Source organism: Dipteris shenzhenensis, chromosome 23, assembly GCF_047967505.1.
Source record: "Dipteris shenzhenensis isolate YYH24624 ecotype China chromosome 23, Dip_SZ_1.0, whole genome shotgun sequence".
Lineage (NCBI taxonomy): Eukaryota > Viridiplantae > Streptophyta > Polypodiopsida > Gleicheniales > Dipteridaceae > Dipteris > Dipteris shenzhenensis.
In genome coordinates, this window is record NC_141618.1 from 10,288,932 (window position 1) to 10,305,714 (window position 16,783).

At 44.6% G+C, this 16,783-nt stretch overlaps 1 protein-coding gene across 6 annotated transcripts in view; it reads right to left on the bottom strand.

Annotated features, from left to right (window-relative positions):
* LOC147886971 (transducin family protein / WD-40 repeat family protein) overlaps nucleotides 1-16,783 on the bottom strand; it is a 158,415-nt gene that overhangs the window by 112,636 nt on the left and 28,996 nt on the right. The gene's annotated exons all lie outside the window — the stretch shown is intronic.

Below are 16,783 nucleotides of genomic sequence, written 5' to 3' on the forward strand. Positions count from 1 at the left end.
GCAAATACAGAGATCTACACTCTCATGGCACTTTTATTTGACTCCAAGAACAAGAAAAAGATGAAGGTCACATATGCTTCTCTACACAACTATGGAGATGACAAGATAATTGTTCTCTTGAAGGTTATGACTTTCAGATCCACTTGTTCTATCATAGTACCATCTTATAAGGCACTAGACACTGCCCATGTGGTAAGACCTTGCCTTGACATGGATATTTTGCCTCCACAAGATGAGGCATCCCATGAAGATTATGCATTTTAAATCATCTCTATGTATGCTCCAGATCACTCTTTTTATGTCAAGGTACTCAGCCTGGATAGTCCTCCAAAATGAATGAAAATAAATTATTGTGTGTTGTGTGTTTTGTAAACACCTCTGGTCACCTTATGATGTAGGCCATGTGTAGGTTTTGTTCCATGGTACCTCCTACAGACATTGTGTGCATGTACATGTAGGGGAGATAACCATTGGAAGGTCTGTTTGTATCCCTTTCTGTTTACCTTACACCCAAGGGAACCCTTGCTAGCATGAGAACCTAGCCATAGATTTATCCTTGACCACCATGAGATGGCATGAGAAACTATGAGACTAGATGTATCCTTGACATAGCCTGAGGCATTTCCTTGAGGGGGGGTTTGTTGGGATATCTCAAGGTGTATGCCTCAGGCACACCTTATGTTTCTATGTGTGAGTGCTAGAGCCACAGTTAGGTGCCCACAAGCACAGTTAGGTGGTAGAAAAGCCACATAGGATGATTGAGTGAATCTAGGAGCAGATTGAGGAGATGATTGTGGAGCTCTGAAGTCATCAGTGATGTCAGTGAGCATGTATGAGGTGCCTACTTAAGGACCTCACTCTTCTTCATTCTACAAGCAAGTAATGCAAGTATTCTGATTTTGTGTCAACTCTACTCTCTCCTTTCAGTACTCCAACAGTTACTACAGTAGGAGAGGGGTTTTCAGCTTGCACAGACCGTTATGGAGACAACCAAGATGTCCAAGGTCAAGGCACTCCCCCCCGTGAAACCCTTGTGTTCAGTTGTTGCAGGTTTTGCCCCAACCCCTCCCCAAGCCATGAAAACATATCAGTGAACGAAGCCCTCCGATCCACAAGAACGTTTGTCCTATCTAGAACTTGAAGTCCAAGAGCTCAAGCTTCAGCTTGCAACTCTTGAAAGGAAAGTCCACGATCTGGAGGGAAATGAAAGCAAGAGTCATCAAGGAGGTGCTGCATCGATGTAATTCATCAAGGAGGTGCTGCATCGATGTAAAGCTTCCCACCGACACCAAAGCTGGTCTCCAAAATTGCAGGAAATTGTCAACACTCAATTAAAATCCATGAAACAAGAGATGACAGAAGATGTAATTCATCAAGGAGGTGCTGCATCGATGTAAAGCTTCCCACCGACACCAAAGCTGGTCTCTAAAATTGCAGGAAATTGTCAACACTCAATTAAAATCCATGAAACAAGAGATGACAGAAGATGTGAGCAGCAAGGTGAAGAAAGCTTACCTCTACAGAGAAGTGAAACAGCAGGAAGCCAAAGAAACTAACAAGCTGATTCTACGCGTGGGGGGGATAGATGGCTGCCAAGTCACAGGGAATTTCACAGAAGTCAAAGTCGACTACCTCAAGGAGAAGATTCCACAAGTGGAATGCGATCCAGATGCTATCTGGAATATCTAGCAAGAGGGGACACATATACTAATAAACAACAGGGAAAAGGTAGCAAAGGTCAAGATCTTACAGCAAACATATAAGCTGAAGGGCATGAAGATATGGGTATCTGAAGAACTCACTCTGATTCAGCTCAAGCAAAGATCTTTTGAGCTCAAAAAAGTGAAAGAAGCCAAAAAAGCGAAAAAATGGGCGGTCTACTGTGAAGGACAAGACAAGCACTCATTCAAGATTTCAAATCTCAGTCCAAAGACTCTCAGTCGTAAACTGATGTAATAAAGGTCACATTATGATAGTACTAAAATATAGGTATGATCTATAATAATTATGAGAGCTGCCTTGTGCACTGTCCAGGAGATGCCTTGTGCACTCCTCTCATTGGAGATTAGTAGCTTTCATTGCTTGATGTGTACTTTTGTCTCATAGTCCCGTGAGGGCTTCTGCACACGTTAATAAATCTCTCTCTCTCTCTCTCTCTCTCTCTCTCTCTCTCTCTCTCTCTCTCTCTCAGTACTCTAAATAATATGGGTTGCTTTTTGCACTCCTTGGGAGCTGCCATGTGCCCTCCCTAAAGCAGATGTACTAGAGGGTTTCTTGCTGTCCCATAGACCTTTTGGTCTCCAGTGGACGTTAATAGACTTTCTTTCTTTCTTTCTTTCTCTCCCGTACCTCGATCCCTCCCGTCCCTCCGTCTCTCTTGCGCTGCCAGCCGCCAGTAGCTCGCGCCAACAATTCGAGTCGTGGATCGTCACCAGCAGCAGTTCGCAATCGCATTCAGGGTCCAATCACCTAGGTCGCCCAGGGGGGGGGGGCGTCAACCTGAGTTCACATAGGTCAGGTCGAGGGGGCACAGCAGCAGCCCATCCCAACCCCAGGCTGAGCTGAGCCCCCTAGCTCAGTTCGGGGTGTTAGAGACAGCAAAAGGACCCCCATCTTATTTACAAGCCATCATGGAGCTCCCAAAGGTGAAGACCTTTGCCACTACCCCTATCAGTAAACCCTCCTACTCTGATATTGCAGCAACACCCAGCCCATACACATTGCATTAGAAGCAAAGAATTAGCTCAGACCCACAGGAACAGATATATTTTCTACAGCACGAAATAAGGGAGCTCAGACTCATGGTTGCAGAAAAAAGTAAAGGAGATGGAGAACAATGGCAAGAAAGAAATCATACAGGAAGTACTACAGTTACACAAGTGAAGCAGCAGCTGCACCCAAATTGGTGACCAAAGTCCAGGACATGGTTACCGATCAGGTCAAGTCGATAAAAGAGGAAATCTCAGCAACACTGGACAATAAAATCAACAAAAGAAAAGTATATGGAGAAGTACAAGAGCAGGAAAAAAGGGCTGCTAATGCCCGATGCCTACGTATTGGAGGACTACTTGAAGATTGGCATGAAGGGAGCCTGGCGGGAAATTTTGATAATATTATAGCAGCAACCCCTCAGAGTGAGTGGGACTTAAAGGACATATCCATTATTGGGATACAAGCTAAAGTGGTTCTCAATGACAAGAGGGCAAGAACCAAGATTCTTAGCTGAGAGGTACCGAGGTATGGATCTCAGAGGAGCTCACCCCAATTCAGCTCAAGATGAAAATCCATAGAATTAAACAAAGTGAAGGACGCTCGCAAAGAACGAAAATGGGCTGTCTACAAAGATGGAAAAGCACTTATCAAAGACTTTAAATCCAAACCTAAGGACTCTCAATCTTAAACTGATGTAATATAGGCCGATTATCTTACGTAGTATACTTTAGCTAATTTATAATATACTTTGGGAGTAGTATATGCACTTCCAAGAGACCCTTGGTCTATAATTGATGTTGTGTTTATCCTTTTTGTGTGCTTTCTCTCATAGTCCCATGAGGGCTTCTGGAGACGTTAATATACCTTTCTTTCTTTCTCTCTCTCTCCTGCCTAACACCCTCCCTCCCACCTAGCTTGTGGGACCCTTGGCATTAGCCTCAGTGTCACGTGGCTACCACCTTCAGCCAGGTCACCATAGTAGTGCTTCCAGGCATAGCCACCAGCAGCAACTCCAAGGTTGCAGCAACAGAAGAGAGCGCATTCACAGTAGCTTCTTTCCCGGCTGACCCCCTGTATGAGAGAAAGAGACAAAGAAAAAACGATTTATTAGCGTCTATGGAAGGCCAAAAATGCCATAAAGAAAGAAGGAGTTGTTATATTAACCTCTTCAAGAGGCCTCTCAGGCCTACGAGACGAAGTACACACCAAAAAGAGTAGCTATTACATCTCTGAGTGTCAGAGAGTCGAGGAGTGCACGAGGCATCTCAGCTCGAAGTAACAATAGCACACTACTATGTACTAGTCCTATCATGAAGTGCCTTCATTACATCATTATAAGACATCTTTGGATCTAGATTTGAAGTCTCTTATTAGCGCTATCCCATCTCGGTAAATAGCCCACTTTCCTTCGTGTCGAGCTTCCTTTAGTCAATTCTGCATTTCTTGCCTTGAGCTGAGTCGGGGTGAGCTCCTCTGAAATCCACATCATCGTACCTCTCAGCTTGTTAATTTGTTTAAGAACCTTGCTCCTTGCTATTTTCTCCTGAAAGATTACCTTGCTCGTGCCCCTTTTTGGAAGACAAAAGCTTTTTCTTCTAAATCCCACTCAATCTGGGGGATTGTCTCCTTGAGATGGTAAATCTTTGTTTCCGTGTTTCCATCTCCCACAGACCAACCATCGGGCAGCCCTCCTATGCATATAACCCGATTATTATCAGCCCTGGTTTCTTGCTCTTTTACCTCCTCATAGACATTACATTTATTAATTTTGTTATTCAGAGCTGCTGTGAATACTTGCTTCATAGACGTGAGCTGGGTGGCAACTATTTCCTTTACCTTAGTCATAAGCTGTGATGCAGGTGCTGCTGTATTGCATTGCTGCGATACCTCTTGGATTATTTTCTGTTTTCCCTTGTTATCCTCTTCAGAGAGGCAATTAGGAGCTTTGCATGTCTGAGTTTTTGCTGCAACAAATGAATCTGCTCTATTGGGTCAAGCTTGCTCTAAAATCTGTGGTAGGTCAAGGCAAAGGGGGAGGGTGTCGATGCTGAACTGATGGCAGTGTAGGAAAGTTTCTTTTTTGTTGTTGGAGTCAAGGTGGCGGGTTTCCACTCCATAGTGGCCTGAAGTATATCGTAGCTCCCCCCTTAGCTATTTAACCCCTGAGCAGGGCTAACCAAAAAAAACAAACCTAATCATTACCAAATCGAAAAATTACACACCGGTGTGCATCTCCATGGAGAAGGTTTAAACTGCTCGATGGGAAGTTAGCAAGGCAAAGACTTGCAGACTCGCTTTCTCCCTATGCAGAGAATTTCCTCTCACTCTGTTTTTCTTTCTCTCAACTCGTTGGTTCGCTACGTCACACACACTATGTCGAAAATGCTTGCAAGAGGGAGAGGCAAATTTTTAGCTTTCACCACTCTACCTCCACCACTCTACCTCTCTTCAAGTCGTAACTCAATCTCTCTATAGACCCTCACCCTCTTTCTAGATGCACTCACACTCTCTCTAAACGCATATGCTGGCCCCTCTCTAGTCGTCGCTCAACCTCCCCCTAGATGCATGTGCTGCAGCAAGACTTGGTTTCGGTCTCAATGACAGATGGATCTCATGGGCACCCTCCTTATACTCACAATCAGCCAGTAAAGCCTGCATTCCAGCTACCAAATCAGTTAGACAGAAATGCCCCCTTGTTTTGTATGTTTTCCTTTTTGCGCTAGGGTTTATGTGTCTCCGGCTCAACAGTTTGCACGTGTGTTGGAGAGTATACGAATGAAGCTAGTATATACTGGAGCACCGCTAGACTTTCATTGGCTATTAGAGCATTGGAACTCAACCAAGTACTTCCCGCTACCATGTGGTGTGTGGCCTCTCGTTGGTGCTTCCATGCACATAGCATTAGGCAAGTGAAAAGGCTATCACTTTTCCCTCGTCGTAGAGTGAACTAAGGATTCATGATCCAAAGCTTTAGAGCAAGGCAAGCTTCTTGTTAAAGGCTTAACCCTAGGGGGCCAACCGTAAAAGCAATTCTTGCTTAATGGTATTCTTGAGCGCACCCCAAGAGCAGCTAGGCAGTGGTCAGGGAGTGTTAGCTAGGTTTTCTTGACAGACCATCATTGTCAACCCACTTCTCCAATGTGAGGAGACTTGTCCAAATTTGTGATCATTTCCATCTGGCTATCATCCGAGTAGTCCCATCCACTAGGCAGGAGTTAGTCAAGCAGCCAGGACTTTCCTTGACTATTAAAGCACTAGTGCTCAACTAGCCACTTCTAATTACCATGTGGTATGTAGCCTCTTGTTGGTGTGCTTCCATGCACATAGCATTAAGCAAGTAAAAAGGCTGCTCAAAAATTCTTGTGGAGTGGAGGCGATGGCTCAGTGGATACCAGACCCAGAGTATATCACTTTTCCTTCATCATAGGTGAACATGGGATTCTTGATCCAGAGCTTCAGGGCAGGTTAAGCTTCATGTTAGAGGCTTGAACCCAGGGGACAAGCCATTGAAGCAGTTCTTGCTTCATGGTACTCTTGAGTGCACACCACGAGCAGATGGGCAGGTAGTGGTCAGGGAGTGTCAGCTGGGTTTTCTTGATGGACCATCATTGTCAGCCCACTGCTTCAACGGTGGTGAGGAGACTTGTCCAAATTCGGGATCATTTCCATCTAGCTCTCATCCGAGTAGTCCCATCGACCAAGGAGGAGTTAGCCATGCAGCCACTTTTTCATAACCCTTACGGTACAGGGTATAACCCTTGGCAGTGAGCCTTTTAAAGATCCAAATTGACACGATGGCACTCTTAGGAGTTGTCTAGTATTGGTGACTAGTATAGTGGAGGTCGGGAGATCACCACTCACATATATGGAATGCTTCTCCAGGTTGTTGGTATTAGACTTCAAATCATGAGAACCATTCCACAGGCTTGGAGAGAGACGCTTATTGATTCTCACCCCTACACATGTGCCCTGCTCCCTGAAACACGCTCAGAGTGAGAGGAGGACCAGCACTTTCCTCATACTTTACCTCAGAATCCTCTTACAGACTCATGTTGTCTTCGATCTGTCCATATCACAGTTGCAACTGAGCCCATGTGAGGCTTTTGATTTTCTAGGGGAGTCCTCTTGCTGAGTTGGACTCAGAACCATGGGAGTGGTCTTGGCCAACTTCCACTGCTCTAGATTCCCTTGCCCCATTCTTTCAGTATTTCACAAGGATTGGATAGAGGATTCAGCAGAGAGCCACCCATCATACCCACATATGTTCAATGCTCGCAGGGACATGGGATTTTAGAGCATCGTCTGTCAAGTTTTTTGTCTGGGACCAATAGGGCCAAGAAAGTCTCATACTCCCTTGGCTAACTATTCATCAAGGTATTGGCACTTGGCTTCAGCAAATGGGCAGACCCTCGTTATCTATGAGATGCCAACTTGCATAGGAATCTAGCCAGCACTGTTTATGGAGTTGCTACAAGCACTATTTATGGAGTTGCCATATTGCCAAGGTGGTTTCAGAAGGAGTTTTCAGATCTCATACATTACCTCTGAGTCCTTCACTCTAATGCGAGGAGTACTTTTTTGGGGGCAAAGGGTTTAGTGCCTTAGCTCAATATGAGTTATGCCTTCTTCACGTAGCGGCGTTATAGATGTGGCCCTACAAATCTGTGCACCATGGAGCCTTAGGATTTATTCTTACTCCCCATCCCAGCTAAGGACCCACTGCATCTTCATGAGCGGCTCAGCTGGGGAAGCGAGTTCCAGCATTACTTTCTGGTGGATATGGTGTTCAAGATGTGCTCAGGTCATAGGTGGACACATATCCACTGCTGCTGATATACCGGCTTCACTTGGACTGATCTCATTTTTACTATCCAGAATCAGTGGGAGAGATGCATTGGGATCTTTTCAGCTACTCCAGAGAGATTGATAGCGTTCATGAGGACCTGGGATTGTTCCATGCTTTTTCATGTTACTCCACTTGGGATGATGTGGCATTACAGACCACCCCCATGTTTGTTTATTCATATTGTAGAGGCCAGGGACAGTTCACACTCTCCCACCTCTAGTTTAATTTGTTTTGAATGGAATAGATTACTTCTCACAAAATAAATGCCCACGTACATCTATGGGTAAGGGTGGCCATGTGTATTTTGCTTATAATGGCAAGTGCGGGCCACCGATCTTCATTATTAGGCCAACAGAATCTTCAATGGGTAGCCAACCATTGCACCTTGGGTAGTACCGTCCCCACATTTTACATGCAATCTGCAATTGCTCTATGAGATGTTGAATAATTTCATTAAAAATGCATCCCATGTTCAATCGCCAACTCCATAGGGCCCCCAAAAACATGGCCACAAAACGTGTGAAATCATTCACTTGTATCCTTTCATTCGAGCTAGTATTGGCATTTCAATTTGCATCAATTCATGTGTGTGTGGGTACGCGCACGTGTGATCAATTCCCTTGTGCAGCTATGGAGGGCACTGCAATCTAACTTGCCTCCTGTTTCCTGTTTTCTTTCAAGGTATCGAAGCAATCCTTGGAAGACTTGTGAGTACCCCTAGAGGGCAGTCCTCTTCCAAGGATGCACACAAACAATTCTGAGCTTGAGTACTAGATTCCTAGAGGATCCTTTCTAAGCCTCAGAGAGAGAAAAGTCTCTGCTAGAGAGCACGGAAGAAATTTTAAGTCAGCTCAGATTTGAATCCCTCTGCAATTTGCAAAGGAAGAAGGGTGAATCTCTCTTATCTCAGTCAACTCCAACAAAGGCAAGAACTATGGTCAGCCAACAAGCAAAAGGGGCAAACTTACAAAGAAAAGCATGAGACGGCAGAAGACAACAAGCAAGTGAAGACCTACATAGGCATGGTGACAATGCAACAATGCTGGATGGACCCATGGTGGAAGACTGCTAGACCCATCAACTCTTGTTGCAACAATGTCTACCAGAGAGAAGAAGCCGCAAGGTGTAAATGCACAGGGTGAAGATAGGAGCTGACCCGATGTGCAATGAAGGAAGAGGGGGACAGGATAATAGAGTACGGTGCTACCACCGTAGTCCGCGATAGGAACAAGATACAAATTTCAAAAATATTCCACCCATGCTCCATCCTTTGCTAACTGCATCCCCATGGGCCATTGCTATGACGGTTGCAGGCTCGAGGTCCATGAAGAATGCTCAAGTCTCATTGTACCTGCCAGGACTCCCTCGAACCTTTCTCAGATCCAAAGAAATCATGGTGTGCTCTGATACCAATGTAGCATGCGGGGACTTACTGTCATGCCATGCTTCTGAATCCAATGTGACATGCGAGACTATCTGTGTGTACATAGATGTATTAAAATAGAGAACTCAAACACCAAGGACACATGAGATCTCCACTGTACACATGCTTTATTTACGATTTACAAATGTTAGCGAAAATGCCTAAATGACTAACTATACATGACTGCAAAATGGATACAAATGTGTATCATGCAGGCTACTATTGAGGCCGGTGTGACAGAATGGTGAGTGAGTGAGAGCAAGAGAAAGTGAGAGCTGGAAGCTTGGAAGCTGAAAGCTGAGTTGCAATAGAAGAGTGTGTAAGAGTACAACTCAATGAGTGAGAGAGAAGGTTTTGTCCTAGTGACAAAACCTTAGTAGTCACTAACCATAGTTAGTGAACTAACTGCGGTTAGGGGGAAAAACCTCTTAAAGAGGGAAAAGTGCCCCTAGCTAGCTTATTATATTACATTGGTCACTGCTGAATTATATCTATAATTCTAACACTCCCCTGCAGTGCCAATGTCATGTACAAGGCTGATCAATCACCAAACGGATATAAGTTCAGGGCACTGCGAAATGCCTCAAACTTTTCACGTGGTAGTGCTTTGGTGAAAATATCTGCAACGTTGTCATGTGTGGACACAAAGATCATACTGATCTCTCTTGCATGCAACTTCTCTCTGACGTAGTGATAGTGAACCTCAATGTGCTTCGTGCAAGCATGAAACACTGGATTCTTTGCCACCGCAATGGCACTCTAACTATCAGTGAGAATTGGAGAAGGACCCTCCAAAGACAGATGAAGATCAGCAAATAAACGTCGCAGCCAGACACATTCAACTGTTGCTGTGAAAGCTGCCCTGTACTCAGCTTCACATGATGAGGTAGCCACTGTAGATTGTTTCTTACTCAGCCAAGAAATGCAAGATTTACCCAAAAAGAAACAATTGCCACTCGTGGACTGCCTAGTATCATAATCACCAGCCCAATCTGAATCACTGTAGGCATGCATCTGCAAGTCACCCCCCCTGGGAAATAGCAAGCCAAAAGACTTCGTGCCCTGCAAATAACGGAAGATGCGCTTCACTGCCTGCCAATGCATAGTTTTTGGGCTGTGCATGTACCTGCTCACCTGAGATTCTGCAAACTGAATATCAGGTCTAGTATTGCAGAGATATATGAGGCATCCAACAGCTTGACTGTAAAGTGTGGCATCAACTGATTCTCCTGCATCATGCTTGTGAGTTTCAGCCCCGGCTCCATGGGAGTGGCTATGGGCTTACACTCATGCATGTTAAATCTGTCCAAGAGTTTCTGAACATACCTGGACTGAGACATAATAGTGCCACGTCTCTCATGAGAGAACTGGATCCCCAAATAAAAGTGAAGCAGCCCCAAATCTGACATGTCAAAGTTGGTCTGCAAATCAGCTTTGAAATCTGCAATTTTGTCTTCATTGGACCTTGTGAGCAGTAAGTCATCGACATAAAGAAGGATGACTAAAATTTCCCCCCATCCATCTTGATGTAGAGGGTGCTCTCAGTAGGACTATTGTGCAGCCCCTTGCTTGTCAAAAAGACATGGATCTTGGCATACCATGCACGAGGGGCCTGTTTTAGCCCGTATAAAGCTTTGTTGAGCTTGCATACTTGAAGTGCATTTGCTGTAATTTCAAAGCCCGGAGGTTGTCTGATATACACCTCTTCCAGCAAGTCTCCATTTAAGAAGGCTGTTTTTATGTCCAACTGATGAACATTCCACTCAAAATGTGCAGCCATTGCAATAACTGATCTGATGGTGTCATCCGGGATGTAGGAGCGAATGTCTCCTCATAATCTATGCCCTTTTTCTAAGCATAGCTTTTAGCAACCAGCCTTGCCTTATATCTGTCAATGGAGCCATCTGGCTTCCGTTTGACCTTGAAAACCCATCGTGTGCCAATGGCATGTTTACCCGGTGGCAAGTCTACAACATCCCAAGTCTGATTTTTTGCAATGGACTGCAACACATCGTGCATGGCATTCATCCAATGCACATTATCCTTTGCCTCTTCGAATGTGGCAGGCTCCTCCTCATCAAGAAGAGTACCTGCATATGCTAATTCCACTGAATTAGCACCTTCCAGGTGCCTTGCTACACTGCGAGTCCTGCCAAATAACGGAGCATCAATTTTACTCTCCTTGAGAGTCTGTAACAGCCAGTTTGGGACTGTTTTTGCTGCATGTATGTCTGCAATTTCTTGCTGTACCACCTGTTCCACTGCCTGTGGAGGGGGCAAGACATCCTGTGGCGGAACTGAAGCATCTAGAGGTTGCTGTAAATTCTGATTTGCATCAGAAAAATCAGCAGGGGAACCCAAGGCAATGGGTAGCAACCCCTCAAAGACATCCTCTGAAGACGAAGGCATTTGAAACTCAGCCTGAGTGTGAGCTGAATTTTCAGAAAATATCACATCTCTACCTACTATGATCTTGCGTGTAGCAGGATTGTAGAGACGGTACCCCTTGCTTTCTGCACTGTATCCAACAAATATGCATTTGATGGCTTTATCAGACAATTTGTGCCTAAATTCAACTGGCACATGAGCATAAGCAAGGCATCCAAAGACTCGGAAGTGATCCACTGAAGGCTTCCTGTCATTCCAGACCTCATAAGGAGTTTTTGTTTTTAAAGCCTTAGTGGAAGCCCGATTCAAAATGTAATTGGCACACATCAAAACCTCTAGCCAGAATTTGTGAGGCATGTGTTTGCTTTTCAGCATACATCTGTCCATCTCCATGAGGGTTCTATTTTTCCTCTCAGCTTTGCCATTTTGCTGAGGGGTCAGCCTGACTGTGAGCTGATGCACAATACCCTTGCCTTTGAGAAAAGCATCAAATTCTGCAGACAAGTATTCCCCACCTCTATCTGTGCGCAATGTCTGTATCTTGAGTCCGGTTTCATTTTCAACCATGGCTGAAAAGTGTTTAAACACCGTGAACACTTCAGATTTCTGTTTCAGCCCATAAACCCAAGTAAAATTGGAGTAATCATCAATAAATGTAACGAAGTAGAGATGACCACCCAACGATGGAGTCCTCATGGGACCGCAGACATCACTGTGTATAAGCTGTAATTTGCGGACAGCTTTAACTGAACCATCCTTCTTGAAGGGGAATCTATGCATCTTGCCTAAAATGCACCCTTCACAGGCATGTGGAGGAGGTATCTCAAGAGGTGGCAATGCATCAACCATGGAATACTTCTAAAGTGTCATCAAGCTGTTGTAATGCATGTGGCCATATCTGGCATGCCATAATTCTGCATTCTGCATGGCAGCTGTAGGGGTAGAAACTGCAAGAGCATGGGCTGCTCTTTTCTCAAAAATATCAAGGTGAAAAAGCCCACGCAGCAGAGTCCCAGATAACCTTAAGGCATAGTCATCTTCCCTGTCTCGGACAGCACATTTGTCATCCTCAAAGATGACCTGAAATCCACCTCTGCTAAGAGTGGACACTGAAAGGAGATTTTTGGTTATGCCAGGCACATATAAGACATCTCGAAGTCTGAAAATTGAGCCATCAATGGCAGTGAGCTCAACATCTCCTGTGCCACGTACTGAATATGATGAGTTGTTGGCACAAGTGACTTTCTTACCAACGGGAGGTGGATGCAAGGAAGTAAAAAGACACTTCCTAGAAGTGATGTGCTTGGATGCACCGCTGTCAAAATACCAAGTGTTCAGTGTTTCATTGACACTGAAAGCAGATGCATCTGTAGAAGAGTCATAACTGCAAGTCAAAAATGCATATGTATCATCACTGCAACTGGCTGTACTATCCCGAGCATCTGGAACAGCCGACCTAGAATCTGAAATGCAAGATAAAAAGGCATAATCCTGTCCAACAAAGTTGGCTGCAGCATCCCCACTATCAAATGCATGAGGAGCTGAATCTGAAACAGCCATACCTGAGCTGTTTTTCTTTTCTTTTGAAAGCCTTTTCCTGCATTCTGCTATGTGATGACCTGGCTTTTTGCAGTAATGAAAAAAACCCTTCTTCTTGGGCTTACTTGCATCATTTTTAGCCTTTTGGGAAGGCTATCCTGACCCACTGGAAGTGAGAGCATGGCTTTTACTGATGTCTTTGCCTGTCCCTTTGTTTTTTATTTAAATTTTGAGAGCATGGCTTGTTCACCTGCACGTGAAGCCAAATTTTTCCTGGTCTGCTCTTCTTGAGGCAGAAGTCCTATCAACTCATGAAAAGTGAGAGGATTTGCACCCCCCCTCAATGATAAGTTCAGCGAGGTATGAAAGCTGAGATAAGACTCACGAAGAGAATTCAGAGTGGTTGTAATCATCTCTGAATCAGGAATAATTTCATCTATATTTAACAATTGCTCTCTGAGATCCTGTAGCTTTGTGAGGTGAACTGACATGGAGTCACCCTCTTCCATATGTGTATTACTCAGCTCTCTTTTCAAAAAGATACCCTTGCATCATTCCGAGCTGCATACATGCTTTCCAAAATATCCCACGCTGCCCTGGAGGTCTTACATGACCGGATATGCGGAATGATAAATCTTTTCACTGAAAGAGAGATGCATGACAAAGCTAAGGCATCCCTTGAATCCCATCTCTTCTGCTCTGGAGTAGTGGCTGTAGCTGCACCACCAACTTGTCCCGCAGCTGCACCCTGTGCACAACCTCTTCCACCTCCTTGCTGGGGAGGAGTAGCAGGTGCAATATCTGCTGGTCGGATCTCATCCCCATTGACATAATCCCATAAATTGCGAGAAATCAGAATATTGCGTACCATGAAACTCCAGAGGGAGTAGTTGGTACCATCCAACTTGTCTTCCTGTGAAAGACCACCAAACTGGAAGTCATTCTGATTTTGATGGGCCATATCTGAGAAAGAGATTAAAGCAGATACAAAACCGAATTCCCTTACTGGGAATGAAATGCACAACTCCCAAAAAAAAAACAAAGCCAAGCAAGGGCTGTAAATGCAACTCAAATTTCTGTACTTGCACTATCAGAAATCTGTCCAAGCATCAAAAACTCTTCAGAATCTGCCAAAAGTGCTGCAAAACACTCCAAGAAAGGCAGTATGAATTGAATACTCCAAAAATTGCTCTCCCAACACAAAAGCCCTAAAATAGGCCTAAAATTGCAACTGGAAAGGGGCAAATTGATCAAAAGCCCCAAATGTTGCAAGAATTGCGCTCTGTCTGCAAAAGCCCCAAATTTTACTCCATAATTGCAGTGTAATCACAAAACCCCCAAATTTCTTCAAGAAATTGTACTGCGGAACTGAAAGCCCCAAATTTCGAGCTTGAAATTGCAACCAGAAAGGGGCAGAAATATTGAAAGCCCCAAATTTTGCAACCTCAGCAGAAAGCCCCAAATTTCAGACCAAATCTGCAATTTTTGCTCCAAGTGTAGCTCCGAAACTACACAATGATTGCAATGTCTGCAACAAACAAAATGCCCCAATTCTTCCAGAAAACTGAGCCAAACAATGGCTATCTGCAAACAAAGACTGCAGAAATAAAACTCTGCACAGAAGGCCTGCAACAGAAGTGTATGGGCAGTGAGCTGACAGTACAGAACTGTCAGTGTACAGTCCTGTATGGAATTCGTACGTTGTACGGATGATCGTACGAATGTACGGAGTACAGACGACAGGAGCTGTACGGACGACGTACGGAGTACGAACGACGACGCCTGCCTGCAAACGTGGCACAGATCTGTACGGTGCAAAGCTGTACGGCGATGAGCTATACAACTTGTACGACTGGTACGGGACTGTACGGCTGGTACGGTACAATCGCGATGTAGGGCGAGCAAGTCTGGTACACGGTGCACGGACGAGCAGGTACGGTACGGTACGGCAAATAGGTACGACAGGTACGGTCTGTTGGTACGGCAAGATTTCATACAGTCGTACGGACTGTACGGATGAAGTGAAGCAGCGAAGGTGAGTTGCACCTGGAGCTCAACGGGGAGGTCGTAGGGAGCTGGATCTAATGCTCTGATACCAAATGTGAGAGAATGGTGAGTGAGTGAGAGCAAGAGAAAGTGAGAGCTGGAAGCTTGGAAGCTGAAAGCTGAGTTGCAATAGAAGAGTGTGTAAGAGTACAACTCAATGAGTGAGAGATAAGGTTGTGTCCTAGTGACAAAACCTTAGTAGTCACTAACCATAGTTAGTGAACTAACTGCGGTTAGGGGGGAAAACCTCTTAAAGAGGGAAAAGTGCCCCTAACTAGCTTATTATATTACATTGGTCACTGCTGAATTATATCTATAATTCTAACAGCCGGATGACTACTGAGGAGAAGACGCCCTGATCTCCATGTTGACGCTGTGATATGCTGGCTGAAAGGAGCCGCGAACTATAGGCAACGGGGACTGAAGCTGATGACACAAATTCACGAGCTGAAAATGATGCTGAATGCCAAAAAAAGGGGGGGGGGGGGCGCAGAGGCCTCTTTTATAGGCTTGGAACCACCGGACTACGTGAGCTGGTTGACCAACCTGGTCAACTGACCAGCCGCCCTGGTAAGCCTTGGGCTAACATGGTCCGGCTAGGTTTTGGACAGCCCAGGGCATTTGGCCTGCATACAACCTACACTTACACCTGATTTGAATTGACCCTGCGGGCTGGAAATGGACCCACGTAGCTCATTCCTGACTCGTCCCTTGACTACGGCTCACAATGGGGCAATAGCATACAACAGAATATCCTGATTTGAAAAATAATGCTGCACTTGATGATGAGTTTAGTGTGTCGCAATGCACCCTAGTGCAGGGGTGCATGTGACATTTTCACACCCCGGTTCATTGATTGGCCGATCCTCTAGACAATATACGTTGCCAATTGTATGGACCCTCTTTTACCCACTTGATCCTCGCCATTGAGACCTACCGCCATTTGAACATGCAAAACCTAATCCTAATGAACAGGAAAGGTTTTGTGAATGGCTTGCCTCATCCACGTCAAAGGATGTACTATGGGAAAGCACAATCGTGAAACGCTCCCAAAGAAGGATTCAAGAAAGAAAGATAACCTCCAGTTGATATATTCTGATCTATGTGGTCCTCTGAATGCCAAATTAGTAGGGGGTAAGGTTTACTTCTTCGCAATTATAGACAACTATTCTAGGAAGACATGGGTGTACTTCCTAAAGAAGCAGAAGTATGAAACCCTTTACTACTTTAAGGAATTCCTTGCCACAGTGGAAAATCAAACTGGCAGGCTTGTAAAGGCCAGGGAGAATATAAGCCAAAACTTAGCGAATTTTTTAAAAGGAAGGGGACTAAACTTTTTGAATTTTGCAAAGGGAAAGACGACACTCTACCTCTCACACTCTCCAACAAAATCGTGTTGCTGAGCGCATGCACTGTACTCTAGCTGAGAAAACCAGGAAAATGCTGAAAGCCTGCACTATACTAAACTACTTGTGGGCTGAAGCAATAAATACAGCTAATGCCTTCATAACCACAGTGATACGAAACCTGTACTAAACAAGATTTCTAAAGAGGCCTTTTCTCGTGTAAAGCCTAGAATAGATCACTAAGAACATTTGGCTAAGAGGCTTATGCACATATCCCTGATACCAACAGAAGAAAACTGGATAATAAATCAATTGAAGGTATACTTGTTGGCTTAGTGATGATCACAAGGCCGATAAAATTTGGAATCCTGAAGCACGCAATATCATCACTAGCAGAGATATAATCTTTGATGAAGGAGGAATTAATTATACTTCACAACAGGATACATCGTTCTACCTGTCATTGAGCAAGTGGTAGAAAGA